This window comes from Carcharodon carcharias, chromosome 3, assembly GCF_017639515.1.
Source record: "Carcharodon carcharias isolate sCarCar2 chromosome 3, sCarCar2.pri, whole genome shotgun sequence".
In the NCBI taxonomy this organism is placed as follows: domain Eukaryota; kingdom Metazoa; phylum Chordata; class Chondrichthyes; order Lamniformes; family Lamnidae; genus Carcharodon; species Carcharodon carcharias.
Window position 1 is genome coordinate 182,381,440 of NC_054469.1, and position 19,725 is coordinate 182,401,164.

General features: G+C 41.5%; 1 protein-coding gene across 9 annotated transcripts in view; it reads left to right on the forward strand.

Moving 5' to 3' along the window:
• Window positions 1–19,725, forward strand: part of atxn1a (ataxin 1a) — a 439,854-nt gene that overhangs the window by 257,748 nt on the left and 162,381 nt on the right. For 7 of the 9 annotated variants that reach the window (XM_041183906.1, XM_041183902.1, XM_041183899.1 and 4 more), the window contains one exon: window positions 3,930–4,039. The gene's annotated coding sequence lies outside the window, so the exon portion shown is untranslated. Of the gene's footprint in view, window positions 1–3,929; window positions 4,040–12,328; window positions 12,372–19,725 lie in introns of all 9 variants that reach the window. The other 2 variants (XM_041183900.1, XM_041183901.1) reach the window with 1 other exon arrangement.

Consider the following 19,725-nt stretch of genomic DNA (forward strand, 5'->3'; position numbering starts at 1 on the left):
TTCAGAACAGATCTAGCAGCTCAAAATTGACATCCATGAGACACTGCAGCAGAATTGTATTCCACTACAATCTATACTCTGATGGCTTGGTGTATCCCTCATCCTTCCATTAGTGTCAAGCCAGGGGACCAACCCTAGTTCAAAGAAAGGTGTAGAAGAGGATGCAAGGAACGGAACCAGTTATACCTATAATTAAGGTGCTATTCCTGGTGAAGCTACTACAGCAGGACTGCATGCATGCTCAACAGCGGAAGCAGCATGTCATCTAGAGAGCTAAGCAATTCTACAACCAACAGATCAAGGAAAAGCTGTACAGTTCTGCCACAACCAGTGGTGAAAGATGGTGGATAATTAAACAGCTGATGGGAGCAGGAGGCTCCATGAACATCCCCATTTTCAACGATGGAGGAGTCCAGAATGTGACTGCAAAAGGCAAGGCTGAAGCTTTCACAATTCTTCAGCCAAAAATTTCAGATGGATGATCTATCTAGGCTTCCTCATGATGTCTCCGCCATCACAGATGCCAAATTTCAACCAATTCGATTCACTGCATATGATTTTAAAAAATGGTTGAGCATACTGGATATAGCAAAGGCTATGGATTCCAAAAACTGACTATTCTGATAATATCTTAATAACAATTGCTGTAGATTAGTGCTCCAGAACTAGCCATGCCTCTAAACAAACTCTTTCCACATAACTACAACACTGGTGTCAACCCGACACTGTGGAAAATTGCCCAGGTATGGATTTGTCCTGCATTTTGTGGACAGGACAATCTGCTGCTTATTGTCCCATCAGCATACACTTAATTATTAACAAAACAATGGAAGGTGTCATTGATGGTGCTATTGAGTGATATCCATTCACCAATAACCTGCTGATCAGTGGTCCGTTTCCACTGTGCATGAATTACTTGGCTCTAGACTTCCATTATAGCCTTATAAAAACATGGTCAAAAGAACTGAATCCCAGAGGAGAGGTGAGAGTGACTGCCCATGTGTGGCATCGAGGAGCTCTAGTAAAATTGAAGTCAGTGAGGATTGGGGGAAAGCTTCACTGGTTGGAGTCATCCTGAGCACAAAGGAAGATGGTTGTTATTGTAGGTCAATCATCTTATTCCCAGTACATCCTCCACCCTGCAGAAGTTCCTCAGGACAGAGTAGGCCCAACTATCTTCAGCTTCATCAATGACCGTCCCTTTATCATAAAGTCAGAATCAGGGATGCTCGCTGATGACTGCAGTGTTCAATCCCATTTGCTATTTATCAGGATAATTAAGCAGTTCATGGACAAATGCAGCAAGAGCTGGATAACATCCAGGTTTGGGCTGAAAAGTGGTAAATAACCTCTGTTGCAAAAGAGCTAGAAAATGACTATTTCCAACAAGAGTCTAAATTCCTCCCTTTGACAGTTAATAGCACTACATCATCGAAACCCCCGCCACCAACATGCTGAGAGTCACTATTGACCAGAAACTTAACTGGACCAGCCACATAAACACTGGCTCAGAACAGGTCACAGGTTGGTATTCTATGGAGAGTGACTGCTGAATGCTCAAAGGTTTTCCATCACCTACAAGTCACGAGTGCGATGGAATGTTCTCCACCTCTCTGGATGAATGCAGCTCCAGCCATACTCAAAGCTTGACATGATCAGGGACCAAGCAACTTACTTGTTTGGCACCCCATTCACCACCATAAACATAGACTGCACCCAGCACTGGCAAAAGGCTGCAGTGTGTGCCAAATACGAGATGCACCACAGAAGCTCACTAAGGCTTCCTCAACAGCACCATTCGATTCTGTGGCCTCTACAGGCTAAAAGGACAAGGACAACAGGTGCAAAGGAACATCGCACCTGCAAGTTCCCTTACAAGTAGTTGTGTCAGCCATGGCTCAGTTCATAGCATTGTAACTTCTGAATCACACCGTTCTAGGTTCTAGTCTCAATACAGAACTTGAGCACAAAAATCTAGCCTGACACTCCAGTGCAGCACTGAGGGAGTGCTGCACTGTTGGAGATGCATCTTTTGGATTAGACATTAAACCAAGGCCCAAGTGGATGTAAAAGATCTTATGGCACTGTTTTGAAAAGGAGTTGGAGAGTTATCCAGTATCCTGGCCAATATTTATCACTCAATCAACATCACAAGAAAAAAAACAATTACCTGGTTATTACCACACTGCTGTTTGTGGGAACTTGCTGAGGTCAGATATGGGTCTCGGTTTAACATCTCGTCCAAAAGATGACACCTCCCAACGGTGAAAATTTTGCTACCTCAGTACTGCACTGAAGAGTCAGCTTAGATTTTTGTACTCAAGTTGCTGAATTTAGACCCGTAACCTTCTGACTCAATGCAAGTGTGCTATGACTCAGCTGAGAGTTACTCACTAACACCTCCATTGAACTTCTAGTTGCTCAAGTAACAGCTTTTGCCTTTAATTGTGCATGATGTCTGTCTCTGTTCTCCTGTGAATTATCTTTCTTCACTCCATAAAAGTATTTTTGTCCCTGTGCCAGCTCTGCTAGACCAATCCAAAATTAACCATTAATACAAAAACAAAATACTGTGGTTGCTGGAAATCTGAAATAAAAACAAAAAAATGCTGAAAACACTCAACAGGTCAGGCAGCATTTGTGGAGAGAAACGGACTTAACATTTCAGGTCGATGACCTTTCATCAGAACTAATAGTCAAAATTAACCACATTGCCCTGCTTTTTTTCCATTGCTTTGTATTTTTCTGTATATAATTTTTCAGATAGAATGTTTGAAAATTTAGTGCTTCATTTTGAATTTTTGATAAATGGTTATATGGGTTGTTGAATAAAGATTTGTAAATCATTTATTTTTAACCTAATTTCCTGTAAACACTAATCCAAGTATGGAATAGCCTGGTAAGTGGGTCCAAAATTGTAAATGATTTCAAGTGCTGTATCAGCTTCTAACTTCTCACCAAACTTTGTGCTATAATTTATAAAGGTGGTGGGTGGTAGCAGAAAACTTTTGTTCCTGTGGTGCTAAAGGATTTGTTCAGTTTTCTAAACTAGGAATCGATTTTATTTTTCAAAGATTGACGTAGATAAGTGAAGCAACATGTTTTGTACTTTTATTTAATTACAATGACAGCTGATAGAGGCAGTCTGCAATAATAGCCCTGACCTGGCAACACTTTGCTTTACGTTCCATCATCATCTTTGACTCCACAACTGTTGCCATGCTGTTCTAATACCGTCCAACAATCAGAACTTCTTTCAACTAAACATTGCTGAAATCAAGCCAGTTGTTTTTAGTTATCAACTTAAACTGCACCTTAGCTGGAGTCCATCTCTTCCACTAATAGGATTAAACCTGACAGTATACATACTAAATTCGGATCTCTAACCACACACACAGTTCATCATTGAAAGGGTCTGTTTTCACAGTGGAAATATCATCCGCTTTTACCCCTACCATACCCCTAGCTTTGCTGAAACCCTTGGCTATGCTTTTGTGAATTTGTGGCTTGATTTTTCAACACTGTCTTTGCCAGCTTCACAAGTCCTTCAAACTCCAACTAATTCAGAGCTCTTGGTATCCACGTCATCAGGAATTCTCTTCTTAACCCTTTCCGCCTTGCGTTTCTCTCCCCTCTACAGCCTTCTCAAAACATGCCTCATCGATTATCTTCCCTGATTCTGTTCTAAATTCCTGTTTAGCCTTAGATTCCATCCTTCCTGAAAGAAGCATTGGGATAATTTGTTAAAGTAAAGGAACTATATAAATGCAAATTACTGTGCACGGTATTGGCCACTCTGGTTGATACTGGCATCTTCCCCATGCACAGATGATACAATCCTCAAAGTGCAATGAAAATTCATTGCAATGCATTTTACATTGTTATCTGATAGCATAATGTTTGATGTTTTCTTCGTTCTTGGTTCCCAGGCATTTACCATTCATGCTTAAGACACGCTGAAGATCTGTGATGTAATGGATACACCAGAGATGATGGATGGATTCTGATGGATGCTGACTGAAGAACTGCATTTCAAGTGGTATGTTATATTTTCTTTGAACTGCAATTCTGTTCATGATTGTGAGGTTATTCACCCAGTGCCCCATTGTTCAATAGGCTAAGGTTTACCAAAGTTAGTGGCCTGCAAAAGGTATTGAAGCTTTTTTAAACTATATAATGTCAATGAAATACGCTGGAACCAGAGCATCCTTCACTTCCTTGTTTACAGCTTTGGGATATGGAGCAAAGCTCTGTATGAGGAGCCTTTAATTGCCACCTGAAAGCAGTAATGTAGATTTATTACTAATCCCATAGAATAAGAATTGCTATAAAACTGCAACATGCATTGTATATTTGTCCACTTTTCACAAACTGAAATAGGCTTGCCATGATGGAAGAAGACAAAAAGCAAAAGATTGCAGATGCTTTAACTCTATTTCGAGTATTTTCTGATTGGCAGGCAACAACTATGAAAAAGGATAAAGAAGTTAGGTTAATGTTTCAGGTCTATGACCCATCATCAAAACTGGAAAACGCTATAGATTTGAAAGATTAACCTTTTCTTTGGCCTTTCCTCATAGATGGTGTGCTGTTTCCCTGCACACCCCCCCCCCCCCCCCCACCCCTGCAATTTATATACATTAAAATGAGTTTATTGGGTTAAAACTCATGGCAAGCTCAGAATAGATTTTTTATACATATTTTCTCTAGTTTTGTTTTCAATCTTTTTTTGTGTTGGCACATGATTTTGGCTAAGATTGGGAATTTGGGCAAAGATCTGTTATGATGGATTTGTGATCAAAATCATCATATTTATTGTGTTTTTTTTGGTAGTCATGTTAATTTGTGTATTGCTGACTGGACATGGTCTGACCATTTGTGTGTTGTCTGATCCTAGATTCCCACCTTGTATAGCCCATGGCACTGTTAATGGAATGTTTTTTAATAGCTTTAATCTTACTTGAGAAGAGATGTGGGATTAAGAATGAACCTGTAGAGGAGAAGCTTTATTATTCTTTCATGCAGCAACTGTAGGAAGAATTATGGCCTATTCAGATGTTAGAAATGGTTAAATCTGGTCCCAGGCAGGGGACAAAGCTAATCATTTGCAGTAGCTTACAGACCAGGAGTATGAATCTCTTGCAGCAAGTAACCTTTGTGTTTCGAATCCAATAGGTGATTAATCGCTTTTCTTAGTGGAAAGATGTTTTCTGTCGTCTGTGTGCCTAAACTAGGGAGAATAAAAATTGATTGAGTTCCTGTTGTCTTTTACGGAAGTACTCATACATAGTAGTGTCTCCAAGAGCTTAACTGATTCATTGAGTTTCAGCAGGCTATCTGACCATTGTTGAGGCTCGCTCAAATTATCCACTTGGTTGAGATATTGGAGGTTTGCAGATGACCATATAATATTCTGCTATCAGTCGGTAATTTCTGGACACAAAGTGGAGAATATTGCTGCAGGGAATTAATTCCAGTGGAAAATTTGGCAGAATAATTCCTATCTATTTCATCTCTTTTATTTTAAATGGAAGAAATTGCTACTTCTAGAAGAATAGTTATTTTTAAGATAGGAATAAATATTCCCCAATGCAGATCTCCTCATGGTTCAACATGATGCATTAGCCACACTTTCATTGTCATGCAGAGTGATTGGTTATTCTGTGTAAATGTGTGGCAAACAACTTCAGTAAGTACAGGATATGGTTAAAACCTGTTTGGGGTTACATGTTTTTCGTTAATATTCCATATAACAAAATCTACACATAAAAATCTCACCATCAATGAGTTTAAAGCTTTTATATTTCTCCTTGTGTGTGTATATGTTTACTGCTATATGACCTTTCAAGAAATTAGGAAACATGCAAAGGGTATGAGAAGTTTGAAATTTCTTCCAAAATGGTAATTGATGCTAAATCAATTGTTAATTATAGAACTTTTGATAGGTTTTTATTAACCTAACCGATATGGGGTTAGATTGCAGTCATCCATGATCTAAATGAATGGCGGAACAGACTTGAGGGGCTAAACAGCCTTTTTGCTCCTCTGTTCTATTTGCATGTTGGCTTAATCCAGAATTGTTTTCTTAATATTTTGCTGAGACTTAAATAGTGCAAAGCAGAAAGGTCAAACAATGCACTCGCAAAGGAATTACGAATGTGTCATGATAAAGTCAGCATGCACTCCAAAGTAGTATTCAAATACATTGGTTGACATCAGCTTTCTATCATTGATACCAAATATTCCAAGATTCTGAAGGGTTCAGGTGTTGTGCCAGTGGCATATTTAAGGTCAGTAGAAGTGTGGATGTTAAAAGGAATCTGTTTTTAAAAAGTGTGTTTAGAGTGGAGTTGGAGTTAATCTAGTAGTTCTGGTTAGATGTGTCAAATTACCATTTTTTGGATTTGGTGTCTGTGAAGCCTCTTGTAGGAAAAAGGTGAACGTTTGGATCTGTGGGTGTGAAAAAGTTGACCTGTGAAGGGAATTCTAGATATGACAGAATTGACATCTAGAAGTCCTCAATTTCTGGACAGTTGCATAAGGAAGGCAGAAAAAAAGCTGCAAGTTTCATACTAAAAGACATTAAACCAAATTTGGAACCTAATGGATTAAAAAAAATTAAAATGGGCATGTTGTAGTCTTGCTCCAAGAGTAACCTTTCCTCAAGAGCCTCGAGGAAGATGTCACATTTAATCTACCATATGCAATATAGAAAGTAAGTCAGACCTTCTTCATTAGCATTTGGCAGAGGCTAAGGCAGTGGGGTAATTATCACCTGACCATTTAAGAAGGACTGATTTGAAGAAACTGGTATTATTGGAATCTAGAGAATCCAAAAATGCCACTTATTACCTTGATGCCTTTTTTGTTTTATCGAGCAAAATAAATTGGTTTATCCCATGGTTTTAAAGCTATCATAAGAGGGTAAGACAGAATTAATTGGTTCATTTATGTGGTGCTCGTTATTTTTTGTCCCTAAATATAACCGTTAGAACAAATAAATAATGATCCTATAGCCGTAATCTTTATTGAAATAGGCTGTTTATGAGGACTGCTGATCAGCCCATCATTAATATAGAGGGATAAATACAGATCACTTAGCACTTCAACAGGGTGACAAAAGTTATACAAAACCAGTTTTTGCAGCACATTCAGGCCCCAAACTACTAACTGAAAAGGTGACGGATAGGATTTCTGCGTGATTCTATATAAGGTTTGTAATCTGTCGGTAAACACGTCTTTGTATACACAAGAAGCCACAGTCAACTTTGGGAGAAAATTGTAATTATCTTGACCAATGATTCTTGTATGGCTCCTGAACATAAGCATTGTCAAATCAAAGCCAAACTCTTTTTTACCCCCTTTCCAACCCTCTCTGGATGACACTCTAAATTTGACCAAAAGTGGGTATAAATGATCACTGACTCTCCCTTCAGTTTTCCCACTTAGCCTTCGGGAATTTAATTCTTGCTTGGCAATAACCTTCGGTGTTAAGGAAGAGGCCAGGAGTATGAAAGTGCAAGCCCATGTCATACACTCTGGTGACGTTACTAATAACAACAACAGTAACTTTGTATTTATATAATGTCTTCAACATAGTAAACCACTGTAAGGTGCTTCACTGTAGTCTTGTCAAACAAAATTTGACATCAAACCACATGAAACAATAGGACAGGTAACCAAAAGCTTGTCAAATAGGCTTACGCACAGGCAGCCAAAGCCAATGAGGGGGAAGCAGATGAAATGCTTCGTGTCACTACTACCAAGGACACTTGCAACCCTCCAACTACTAAGGCCTCCAATGAGAACAATGGGACAAAGGAGGACATGGAGAGAGACAAGGTGGAGGAAAAGCTTGAGGCAGCAGACAGCCAATCAACTGCACTGCCCCCTGAACCTCCCACTCCTCAGGAGAGCGAATCAATGGGGGAAGAAGCAGCAGAAAATCAGCAGGGGGAATGGCAGCTGGTAAAGAGAGCCAAAAAGAAGGAGCTAAGAAGGGACCAAGCCACTTCCCAGACAAGTGGCAAGAGGCGTCTCCCATCTGACGGATGACAAGGGTAGCTGCTCTTCGGACGAAGAAGGGCAAGGGTGGCACCAACAGAAAAAGCGGTAAAGCTCTAGGGAGTTGGAGGATGAGACAACTGAGCTCCAGAACATTGGAGACAATGAGGAGAGCAGCGCACCCCAACTTTGCCCACAACCCGAAGAGGCCAGTGCACCCCAGCCCCAGGGATCTGGGAGCAGTGAAGCGCTCAGCGCACCCCAGCTCCAGGAAGCCAGGAATAGCAACGCCCCAGAGAGAGAGAGGATTGGAGAAGCTTCTCCAACAGAGAACAATTCAAAACTCATTCCTTGCACGAACCCCCAGATGCCACCTGAGCGGAACATCTCCAATGGGGTGGTTCAGGACAGTTTCTTCAGCCCATCCAAAGTGAGACAATTTGTGAAAACTATGAGTATGCAGGAGCCATAATGCACTGAGGAGCTCGGAATTGTTTAGAGCCCCTGGGGCTGTATGGCTCACAATGAATGTATGCATTGAATACTAATTGTATTGAAGCACCTCAGAGTGCAACATGATGTATGTTGATAACTCCAAAACTCCTGATTGTCTGTAATGACCATATTGAAATGATTGTAATATTCATTGATTGTATTGATGCACCTTGTGATCCATGTGTAAAAGTTGAATCAGATTGCACTTTTTGTGATGGCTATTTTGAAATGTTTTGTAATGTTCTTCCAGATATTTTATGAATAAAGTATATTTTTGGGGGAAAAAATAGGTACGTTTTAAGGAGCATCATAAAAGAGAGATAGAGGCAGACTGGCAGAGGGAAGGAATCCCAGAACTTGAGGTTTAGGTAGCTGAAGGCATAGCTGTCAATATTGGAGCAAAGAAAACTGGGATGAGCAAGAAGCCAGAACTAGAGGATTGTGGAGATTGGAGGATTGTGGGGTTGAAGGAGACTATAGAGATAGGGAGGAAGTACTAAAGCATCACTGGAAATAGCTGCACGTTTGCCTTTAAGGGCATGATAACAAGTGTTCACTAGGTCTTTTTGTTCTCCCCACCGTGCCCCCTAACCCATCAGAATTAGCCTAATTATTAAAAGAGAGTTTAAATAAATGGAAACGTGTTTGATATAGGAAAGACTCCATGCAGAGTGCGAGGGATTGTTCTCCACAACCAATTTAAAAGTAACCTTGTTAAAAAATGAATTCCCCTATTAGTTGCATTTGATATATGGGGTCAAAAGACAGAATACCATAAGGGAAGGGGAGGGTTTTGTACTTGCAAAAAGGAGAGATTTTGCAACTTTTCCTTGGCTCATGCAAAAATATATTGGAGGAGAGTGAAATTGACAGGGATTTAGGGATTGGTGCTGATTGATGCAGTCAGATGTCATGTTGTATAAAGTTCTTGAAGCATCTATTATAGGGACCATCACTAGTTAGAGCTATGCATGCAAAAACAATATATGCAAACCTTGCAACTTGTGCAGGAGTTGTCTAGAACTGGACATCAAGCCCCCATCACTTTGATAAAATCTTGTCAGAATGTAAAGCTGACCCCTAGAGGGCTAAAAAACCTCTGCCATTGAAGATGGATTGCCAAGTTTATTGATATGTTATTGATGCATATTTGTTGATAAATTCTTCCATTTTCTTCCCCATTTCTCTGCTGGTGCTGACATATGCTAGGGTACTGTTCCACAGCCATTAGCCATTATCAGTTACCTCATCCAAGTGGCCATTCTTAATGTGTAAGCCCAAATGGTGAAATTTGGAATGCACCCATGGAGGGCATCACATCCAAATCCTATTCTGTCCTCCTTTGACCATTTCAGCTGGTAATACTAGATAACAACCAGGAGAATTCTGGCTGATTTTTCCCCCCATCCATGCTGCCCAGGGTTAATTGTTTCCCCAACTAAGGTCAGGAAACATTGCATGGACTAGTAATCAAATCCAGAGTTTCCCGGCCTGCGTTGCTAACAGCGGGGCCCTCAGAACTCTGAAAAGCTAACCAAATTTTACAACATGTTAAGGTAGATCTAATAACACATCTTAAGAATTTGGGGTGCTCTCAAATGCAGTATTTTGTTTTGAAAACTTATGCATTTTAAGCTTCAAAAACATTTTTAATATCTCATGCTATAACTGCCTGCACTTCGAAGTTGCTTAGTAATGGCTGGTTGTCTCACTTGACTTTGTACCAAACCTGGTGAGACAGCTTGAAGTTAAATGGTTGCTGCTGGGTGTGTTTTTTTTTGGGAAATTTAAAGATGCATTTTATGATGGGCAAGACCTGTCCTAAGCATTTAAATACTGTACTTCCTAGTACATTTTAAATGCTTCTCACAGGCATATTAACCAAAATATAAGGTACACTTCTGATTTTAAACTGAATAACTAATTGTCTCCGTACTAGGAGTTACAATTTGTAAACAACAACACTTGAAACATTTACAATAATGGCTCAGTAGTACATCAGAGGCTGGACTCAGTTTCTGTCAAGACAATTAAAGAGCTGAGATCAATAATGTTTAATAACCCGCATAATATAAGATGCAACCAGATTAATGAGCTACAGATCAATAGGGATTAGAAAATCTGTCACCTGACACTATTTGGATTCAACATGAGGTATTGCTTCACCAGATATTGGTTACAATACAGTAGGGAAAAACAGGGAAGGGAATTGAGGGCTGTGGAATTGTAGAGCATTAAGTCACCTGTGTTATGAGACAGTTTGTTTAGCTGGGTTATTTAAAAATCCCAGAGGGAAATTTTAAACAACTGTCATAACCTATAATTTTAGGTGTTATGTTTGAGATGCAACTCTAAATTCAGGAATCAAACCACCAGTTCTTGAGGTTTTACATTAAACTAAATGAAACATTTTTATTAATTTACACAGGTTAATTTTTATTAATTTACGCATGGCTTCCAATTACTACTATCATAACTTTTAACAAATTCCCAAACTAATCTTCATTAAGGAAACAGCAACTCATAGACTTAATTAAACACCAGGCAAAGCATTTTCATCTTACAAATTCAAAATGAGGTTCTTTACACTTTGGTTCCTGTGGAGACAGTTGGAGGTTGACTCTGCCCTGCACACACAAAACTACTGAAGTTATACCTAACACCGCTCATTGAATGTAAATTCTCATTGTATCACCAGCCTCTTTGAACTCCACCTTTTGACAATAAAACCCCTTTCATAGTACCAATTTTATTAGTAATATAAACACATTGCTCGGTATTTGCAAGCTAGGTGGTAGTTTTCACCCCACTTTTTGAATGCTTGATTCAAAAAATGCAAATGCACTCTATCTCTCTCACATGTCAAAACTAGTACACATCAAAGCACCCAGACTAGCTGGCTTTAATCCAATTAAGACACACCCACAGACTAAACCTCTATTTTAAAAGAAAAATATTTTCCAATAATATTAAATACATTAATAGCTTTATGACACCTGACTATATCCATTAGCATCAAATATGAATTCAAAGCTGGCTGTCATTTAATGCTGCATTTTCTCTTTGGAAGTAAATATTCTTTGATTAATTATAGTGCCAATTCAAGCAGTTGATTCTACAATTGCAAATACCAAATCAGTTCAATGTGTCAAGCCAATTATAATACCGATTGGCATTGGAGGTGGACCGAAATGTACTTGTATGACAGCCTCTTGTTTGTCCAGTCTTCACAGCAGCTTGTAGGAGAGGTAGGTTCTTCAAACATGAAAATCTGGTGCCTTAGAAATATTTGTGAAGACACAACAGAGAATTTGTTTGTATTCGTCAAGCTTGAGGCATGTTAGTGCTGGGAAATGGAAGCCATTACCTTTTTTGGGCACCTATTGCTGGCATTCAGAACTCTCAGTCTTCAGTGTAACGGGGCCAAATGTGGAGTGTTAACTTTTTACTCTGTTGCAGTGGTGTTCTTTAAAGCAACTGCCTTCTCTTGTGGCCTTCAGCAGATTTACTCTGTAGACAAGGGTTCAGAGTCTCCAGCGCCGGGGTGATAGATTTAAAAAAAAATGTAAACACTTCAAATAAAAGCACAGGCATTTCTTTTAAGCTAGGATCTCTGGAATTGGCCTTCAACAAAACTTGAGTGAGTCCCTTTGCTCTCCTAACTTCTGATCAGCATTCCATACTGTAGTAGTGCAAATTTGCCAGGTCTAGTCTTGTTTCTCTGAGTGATATTGCCAGCTTAATGACGGCCATTGCCCAGCTATTGGAGTTTGTGATCTGGTCTCATGCCCACTCAGAATGATTTTAAGACTGTCGAATTTTATTTCAGCTGGGGTCCTTGCATTTTTGTCTCATCAGCCTTCAACTATCAGGTGAGACAAATTGTGGGTTTTTGTGCTGTTACTGTTACTGAGTTCCCCTCCCTCCCCCATGCTCAATTAACCAGGTGTGTACTTGCACACAAACAATTTTCTGTGCATGTGTGTGTGTTTGGAGGGCTGGTTAGCTCAGTTGACCAGATGGCTAACATTTGGTTCAGGGTAACGCCAACAACATAGATTTGATTCTCGTTCTGGCTGAGATAGGCTTGGGGCCTGCTGCTGAGAATGGAAGGCAATTGGCACATCAGCACTGACAAAAAAAATCTGCCATGAAAATGGCTCAGGATGAAGAATCAGACAATGGGCCAAGGAACCAACCTGACTTCAGGCAGAGCACACAAGAATGAATGTCTTAATGACATAATGTGCGTGCAAATCCATACAGTCCAAGACTCACTCGTGCACATAATGATCACAACATCAGTGTGCCCAGATGACGTTTTGAATGAAATGTCAAACAAGATAATTGCTGGGGTTGACAGCACATTTTGAGTTTTAGTGCCCAAGTTGTGAGCTATACAGAAAGTAAGATTCCAATCTGCAACCCCAAGACCTATCAGTAACTCCGGTTTGCATAACTTTATTTGCTGTTTATTTTATTTGAATTTTGTGCACCTGGAGATTTGGGCTGTACCTAGTTAGGCAAATTCTAAATCACAACAAGAAAGTCTGGCTTGAGATGTACACAAGTCATTGAGAACATATGTATAAATTTTATACATAAACAGCAAGGCTATGTGTTGTTCATCATAAAGAAAGAAAAACTTGCGTCACCCCTTCAATAATGAGTATATTTTAACAAAGTTAGCAGACAGTTGCAGTTAAAATTCCTGCTTTCATTTTTTTTTGTTTCGGGTGTGTGGTGCACAAAGTGGTGAAGTAAAGAGATTCCACTGGTGTGAGCGCAAATATGTGCGGAGCTCTGCTGTGAAATTTCAAATGACAGTGATGCAGCTCCTCTCGCTACAAACACAGCACATGTGATTATAAGCTCTTTAGTGCCTACAATGCACAGAACATGTTTAAAATTCAGCTCTAGTGAAGGTAAGCTAGGGATTTTCAAGGACAAGCCCACCTAGGGGTGTGACATGTCTCTTGACCAAAACACTGTGCACATTATTAAATTATCAAAGTACTAAGTTCTTAATGTCTTTCCCAGTTTTGACCTAATTAGTTATGTTAAGAAGTATAGAGATCAATTTGTGATGTTTGCCACCGATTGCTGCCTGAACTTTATGCACCCCTTTTATATTGATATTAGTGAGCTGTTTGTGCCATTATCCCTGAGATACGAAACTGCTGCATCCACTAAATCTAGTTTCTAGAAGACCCAGAAAGTGACTAATGAACAAATGGCACAAACATTCGACTGATACCAATATAAGAGCAAATATTCTACTCAAACAAATTAAAAGAAAATTCTGCTGTAATTATTTTTGTTCACTCATTCACAAGGTTCAAGAGAAAGCTCAGTAGCATGGTTCAGTGTTTTTACCACGTTACGTAATTTGTTGACCCATAAAGATAGGAAAGTTAACTTTATCAGTTTACTTAAGAAAGATAAGTACTTCAGGGAGAAGTTCAATATAAGAAGAAAGAAGAACAAAGAACAAAGAAAATTACAGCACAAGAACAGGCACTTCGGCCCTCCAAGCCTGCGCCAATCATATTGCCCGTCAACTAAAACATTTTGCACTTCCGGGGTCCGTATCCCTCTATTCCCATCCTATTCATGTATTTGTCAAGCTGCCTCTTAAACACCACTATCGTACCTGCTTCCACCACCTCCTCTGGCAGCGAATTCCAGACACCCGCTACCTCCGCGTAAAAAAAACTTGCCCCGCATATCTTCTCTATAGTTTTCTCCTCTCACCTTAAATCTATGTCCTCTAGTAATTAACTAACCACCCTGGGAAAAAGCTTTTGACTATCTACTCTGTCCATGCCACTCATAATTTTGTAAACTTCTATTAAGTCGCCCCTCAATCTCCGTCGCTCTAACGAGAACACTCGGAGTTTCTCCAACCTCTCCTCATAGCTAATAACGTCCAGACCAGGCAGCATCCTGGTAAACCTCCTCTGCACCCTCTCCAATGCCTCCATATCCTTCTGGTAATGGGGCGACCACAATTGTAAGCAATATTCCAAGTGTAGCCTAACCAAGGTTCTATACAGATGCAGCATGACTTCCCAGCTTTTATACTCAATACCCCTGCCATATGCCTTCCTGACTACCTTATCAGACCATAAGACACAGGAGCAGAAATTAGGCCCTTTGGCCCATCGAGTCTGCTCCGCCATTCAATCATGGCTGATAAGTTTCTCAACCCCATTCTCCCGCCTTCTCCCCGTAATCTTTGATCCCCTTACCAATCAAGAACCTATCTATCTTGGTCTTAAATACACTCAATGACCTGGCCTCCACAGCCTTCTGTGGCAATGAATTCCATAGATTCACCACTCTCTGGCTAAAGAAGTTTCTCCTCATGTCTGTTCTAAAAGGTCTTCCCTTTACTCTGAGGCTGTGCCCTTGGGTCCTAGTCTCTCCCACTAATGGAAACATCTTCCCCACGTCCACTATATCCAGGCCTTTCAGTGTTCTGTATGTTTTAATCAGATCCCTCCATCCTTCTAAACTCCATCGAGTATAGACCCAGAGTCCTCAAATGTTCCTCATATGTTAAGCCTTACATTCCTGGGATCGTCCTCGTGAACCTCCTCTGGACCTTCTCCAGGGCCAGAACATCCTTCCTGAGATACGGGGCCCAAAATTGCTCACAATATTCTAAATGTGGTCTGACCAGAGCCTTATAAAGCCTCAGCAGCACATCCCTACTTTTATATTCTAGTCCTCTCGAAATAAGTGCCAACATTGCATTTGCCTTCCTAACTACTGACTCAACCTGCAAGTTAACCTTAAGAGAATCTTGAACTAGGACTCCCAAGTCCCTTTGCACTCCAGATTTCTGAATTCTCTCCCCATTTAGAAAATAGTCTATGCCTCTATTCTTCCTACCAAAGTGCATGACCTCACACTTGCCCACGATGTATTCCATCTGCCACTTCTTTGCCCATTCTCCTAACCTGTCCAAATCCTTCTGCAGCCTCCCCAACTCCTCAATACTACCTGTTCCTCCACCTATCTTTGTATCATCTGCAAACTTAGCCAGGATGCCCTCAGTTCCTTCATCTAGATCATTAATGTATAAAGTAAAAAGTTGTGGTCCCAACACTGACCCCTGCGGAACTCCACTAGTCACCGGCCGCCATCCTGAAAAGGACCCCCTTATCCCCACTCTCTGCTTCCTGCCAGAAAGCCAATCTTCTTTCCATGCTAGTACCTTGCCTCTAACACCATGGGCTCTTATCTTACTGAGCAGCCTCCTGTGCGGCACATTGTCAAAGGCCCTCTGGAAGTCCAAGTAAATAACATCCGTTGGCTCTCCTTTGTCTAACCTACTCGTTACCTCCTCAAAGAATTCTAACCATGCTGATTTTGCCCTATTTTACCGTGCAGTTCTGAAATCTCATCCTTAATAATGGACTCTAAAATCTTACCAACGACCGAGGTCAGGCTAATCGGCCTGTAATTTCCCGTCTTTTGCCTCACTCCCTTCTTAAACGGGGCGGTTACATTAGCGATTTTCCAGTCCTCTGGGACCCTCCCTGACTCCAGTGATTCCTGAAAGATCACCACTAATGCCTCCACTATCTCTTCAGCTATCTCCTTCAAAACTCTGGGGTGTAAACAATCTGGTGCAGGTGATTTATCCAACTTCAGACCTTTCAGTTTTCCTAGCACCTTCTCCTTGGTAATGGCTACCATTCTCACCTCTGCCCCCCGACTCTCTTGAACTTTGGGGATGTTACTCCTGTCTTTCACGGTGAAGACCTACGCAAAGTGCCTATTCAGTTCCTCCGCCTTTTCTTTGTTCCCCACTACTACTTCTCCAGCGTCATTTTCCAGCAGCCCAATGTCCACTTTTGCCTCTCTCTTACCCTTTATATATCTAAAGAAAACTCTTGCAATATTCTTTTATATTACTGGCTAGTTTACCCTCATATTTAATCTTCTCCCTCATTTCTTTTTTAGTTGTCCTCTGTTGGTCTTTGTAGGCTTCCCAATCCCCTGGTTTCCCACTGCTCTTCGCCGCATTGTATGCTTTCTCTTTAACTTTTATGCTGTCCCTGACTTCCCTTGTCAGCCATGGTTGCCTAGTATGCTTCTTCTTCCTAGGGATGAATTTTTGCTGTGTCTCCCAAATTACTCCCAGAAACTCCTGCCATTGCTGTTCCACTGTCTTTCCTGCTAGGCTCATCTCCCAGTCAATTCTGGCCAGCTCCTCCCTCATGCCTCTGTAGTTGCCTTTATTCAACTGTAATACCGTTACATGTGATTCCAGTTTTTTCCTCTCAAATTGCAGGGTAAATTCTATCATATTATGGTCACTTCCTCCAAAGGGTTCCTTTACCTTAAGCTCCCTTATCAAATCTGCCTCATTACACATCACTAAATCTAGAATTGCCTGTTCCCTAGTGGGCTCCACCACAAGCTGCTCCAAAAAGCCATCTCGTAGACATTCCATAAATTCCTTTTCTTGGGATCCACTACCAACCTGATTTTCCCAGTCTACCTGCATATTGAAATCCCTCATGATCACTGTAACCTTGCTTTTCTTACACACCTTTTTCTATCTCCTGGTGTATCTTGTGCCTCACATCCTGACTACTGTTCGGAGGCCTGTACATAACTCCCATTGTGGTTTTTTTACCTTTGTGGTTCCTCAATTTTACCCACACAGATTCTACATCATCTGACCCTATGTCATTTCTTGCTATCGATTTAGTTTCATTTTTTACTAACAAAGCAACCCCACCCCTTCTGCCAACCTGCCTATCTTTTCGATAGGATGTATATCCTTGGATATTTAGCTCCCAGTCCTGATCACCTTGCAGCCATGTCTCCGTGATGCCCACCACATCATACCTGCCAATTTCAGTCTGTGCCACAAGCTCATTTACCTTATTTTGTATACTGCGTGCATTCAGATACAACACCTTCAGACCTGTATTTCCCGTCCCCTTTCTCCTGGTCGTCCCTTTATCTGATGTGCTTGAAGTTAGATTCCTAGCCGTTTCCAAACACTGTCCTATTTTGTGTTCTGGGGACTTTAATAGCCTCTCCTGGGCTCTCCTTTCTTTTCAGTTTTTTCATAATTTTCCATGAAGTTGAATCCACCCCCCCCACACACTAACCTGCTGCTTTGTTTCCCATTAGTCATACTTCTTGGAGTTTATCCCTGACCCCCCCAATTTCTAGTTTAAAGTCCTGTTGACAACCTTATTTACCTTTTTCGCTAGAACATTGGTCCCAGATCGGTTCAGGTGGAGACCGTCCCAATGATACAGATCCCTCCTGTTCCAGTACAGATGCCAGTGCCCCACGAAATGGAACCCCTCCTTCCCGCACCACTCCTTTAGCCACGTGTTTACTTCCCTTATTTTCGCGTCCCTATGCCAATTTGCACGTGGCTTGGGTAGTAATCCGGAGATAACCCTTGAGGACCTGTTCTTTAATTTAGTTCCTAGTTCCTGATAATCCCCAAACAGGTCCTCTTTCCTAGTCTTACCTATGTTATTTGTCCCGATGTGGACCACAACAACTGGATCCTCCCCCTCCCTCTCCAATGTCCTTTCGAGCCGGTCAGAGATGTCCCTCACCCAGGCACCGGGCAGGCAACATGCCATGCGGGACTCTCGATCCTGCTTACAAAGGATGCTATCAATTCCCCTAATTATAGAATCCCCTACAACTGCCACTTGTCTTTTTGCTCCCCCCTCTTGAATGGCCTCCTGTGCCACGGTGTCATGGTCAGCTGGCTCATCCTCCCTACAGCCCTGTTCCTCATCCACACAGGGAGCAAGTACCTCGTACCTGTTGGACAAGGTCAAGAGCTGAGGCTCGTCTGTTCCTGAACACAGGATCCCTCTACCTGCCTCACTTGCATTCACACCCTGCTGACCCTGGCCACTGATCGGACTTGAGGTACTTAATCTACCGGGTGTGACCGCCTCCTGAAACAAAGCGTCCAGATAACTCTCCCCCTCCCGGTTATGCCGCAGCATCCAGAGCTCGGACTGCAGCTCATCAATTCTGAGCCGGAGTTCCTCCATGAACCAACACTTGCTGCAGATGTGGTCACTGTGGCTTGCAATGGGATCTGCCAGCTACTATATCATCCAGCTACAGCACATCACCTGCCCAGCCATCTCGACTTAGATAATTAATTTATTAATTAGCTTTGCAGTGTTTTTTTTTTCCAAATTTGGTGCAGATTTCCTACCAAGCAATCAGGTCACAGCTTTCCTGTGATATCACTTTTTCAGTTTTGGCTTCAGTTACTCTGTGTCCCGAGGTCATCGCTCCAGTGCTCCTCCCTCTGAGTCTCCTCCCTGGAGACAAGGCCGCGAATCCCCAAGGTAAGCTAGATTTATACTCACCACTCCGGTGCTCCTCCCTTCGAATCTGCTCCCAGGATTTACTCACCAGTCAGCTGCTTTTTCTTTAAAATCCACTTTCAGAAGAGTGTCCCTTGCAGGTCTGGTGCACTCCTGAAGGCACTGCCTCTTCCTCTTTTTTTTTAGGTTTGAGGAGGAGGGAGGGATGGAAACATTACAGCATTATAATGTTTGGGGCTATTCTGTTGTTTGACAGTGGGTCCTCCTCCATTCTCTCCTGAGTCACGGTGACTTCTGCCAGAATGCTTCAGTCACTTCTCACCAGCGCCCTCTGTTGGATCCACCTGCGTTGCCACTTTCAGTGAACTGTGGACCTGTACACCCTGATCCCTCTGCCCGTCAAGCATTTAAGGGTTCTGTCATTTACCGTACAATTCCTGCCTGTATTAAGACCTTCCAAAATGCATTACCTCGCATTTGTCTGGATTAAACTCCATCTGCCATTTCTCCGCCCAAGTCTCCGACTGATCTATATTCTGTTGTATCCTTTGACAATCCTCTTCACTATCTGCAACTCCTCCAACCTTAGTGTCATCTGCAAACTTACTAGTTAACCCAGTTACATTTTGCTCCAAATCATTTATGTATAGTACAAACAGCAAAGGTCCCAGCACTCATTCCTGCGGAACTCCACTAATCACAGCTGTCCATTCAGAAAAGCACCCTTCCACTGCTACCCTCTGTCTTCTATGACCAAGCCAATTCTGTATCCATCTTGCCAGCTCACCACTGATCCCGTGCGACTTTAACTTCTGTCAATTACACACTGTACAGTTAAATATTTAAATTTGGACCCCATCTCAAAACACAAGACACCTGGTCTTTT